This window comes from Haplochromis burtoni, unplaced genomic scaffold (assembly GCF_018398535.1).
Source record: "Haplochromis burtoni strain Fernald_Lab_line unplaced genomic scaffold, NCSU_Asbu1 Contig_2631, whole genome shotgun sequence".
Classification (NCBI taxonomy): Eukaryota; Metazoa; Chordata; class Actinopteri; order Cichliformes; family Cichlidae; genus Haplochromis; species Haplochromis burtoni.
Window position 1 is genome coordinate 7079 of NW_024584992.1, and position 1877 is coordinate 8955.

Consider the following 1877-nt stretch of genomic DNA (forward strand, 5'->3'; position numbering starts at 1 on the left):
CCAGAATCCTTAAATAGTAGTTACTGTTTCAGGGCTCTGGTGATGTGTCTTACTATGCTGTGCTGACTTGCTTTCCACCTTCATGGTACAGTAAGAAGAATCTGAGCTTTTAATGCATGCTAAACCTTTTGCTATAAATATACCAACACTGCAGCAGTGCTTTCAATGATATCCTGTGATTATTGGAGTCAATACAGTGAAATAAATGTATGGGTAAAAGTACACTTTGGTCTATGCACAGACAAAGTATGTGATGGAACAGCATGGTTAGCAGGTGACACAGCAAATGTTCAGACTCACATATGACAGTGTTAGATAAATGAAAATATTCTGCATATTCATATAAATACATTAATGAAACACTGCACTAAGATTAACATTAAAAACTATCACAGTAGCGATCTCCCTACAACTGTTTAATTCTGGAGCAATTTGCACTAAAAACAGAACTGTGTAAATGTTAGACTTTTCATTAGGCTGACATTTAGTAGTAAGCAGTAAGTGTGAAGTATAAGTAAACTGTTTTCTTTTCCAGTTTCATTAGGAAATTTATGATTACTTGCTGATTGTACACCAAACTTTATGGTTCTTTTCTTAAATTCTTAAGGACAGTAAAGTCAAGAAAAAATAACAGCAAACAGACATTTGTCACCAGCTGTCTTCATGAGAAGTTCACAGAAAGAAGAAGTGCATGATGTGCATGTGGTCAGCATTAGAGGGTTAAACCTCCACAGCTCTGCATATCCTCACCAAACCACTTCCCCTTCACAAAAAATACATTCAAAAAAAGAGACAGGAAAGAAAAGGTTCAATGGGACCACCCATACATTTAATGGGTTTTGTTGGTTGTTTTTGTGCAATACTCTTTCCTGGCATCGTTGTATTATACTCAATTGTATATAGCATTTGTATTCTATTTTATTCTATTGTATGTAGTATTTTATTTTATTTTATTGTATTGTATTCTACTATGTACAGTTCTGCACAGTATCTTATTGATATCTTATTCCAGTGGGTTTTTTTCTTCTAATTTTTCTATGTAACTTTGCACTGTCCACTGCTGTAACAAAACAAATTTCCCACGCGTGGGACTAATAAAGGTTATCTTATCTTATCTTTTTCCTAAATGCTAGCACGGGTGACATGTGCTGCACATTCCCTATTTTATCTTTTATGATGGAAAATATCTGCTCTATCTCAGTTATTGAGCTGGGAGAGGACATCAGTGACAGTAACTGATGTTTTATTACATAGTATGTTTTTTTTATTTTATTTTTTGCAGCCTGTCTGAGACCTCAGAGCACAGTATCAGCTAGCATTTAATGTTCTCTCCAGTTATCCTTCCTGTTCTTTCATCTTCAATTTTAAATATTTAATTAATGGTTTGAACAGTTTTGTTTGTACTGACCCTTTTCTACTAAATAATGCATGAATGGCTCTCCTTACATTTCAGCTGTTATATGATTGCAAATTATACTCAGACAGCATTAAAAATAAGATAAAATGATCTAATATATGTTGAGAGTTGTGTGAAACCTCAACATAGTATATTCTCACGCTCATCAGTGTCTTAACCATCTGTCAGAGGTTCATCTGGTCATCATGAAACCTCCAGAGCTCTGCTGCTGCTGCACCCACATTCTCACCAAAGCACTTCCGCTTCACTTCTCAGAAAACAACAACAACAAAAAATAAAAGACTTTAGAGGAACCAACAGGTCTCAAGCTACTAACACATCTCATTTAGTGCTCTTATCAGCAGTCACTGCTGCAGTATTAGGGGAGACCGGGGATAGTTGTAACATTTTTGACATTTCTGTCTGTAAATTGGAGCTCGTTTAAGGTAGTGGATTCAAAATGTAATGCAAAGTATTTACA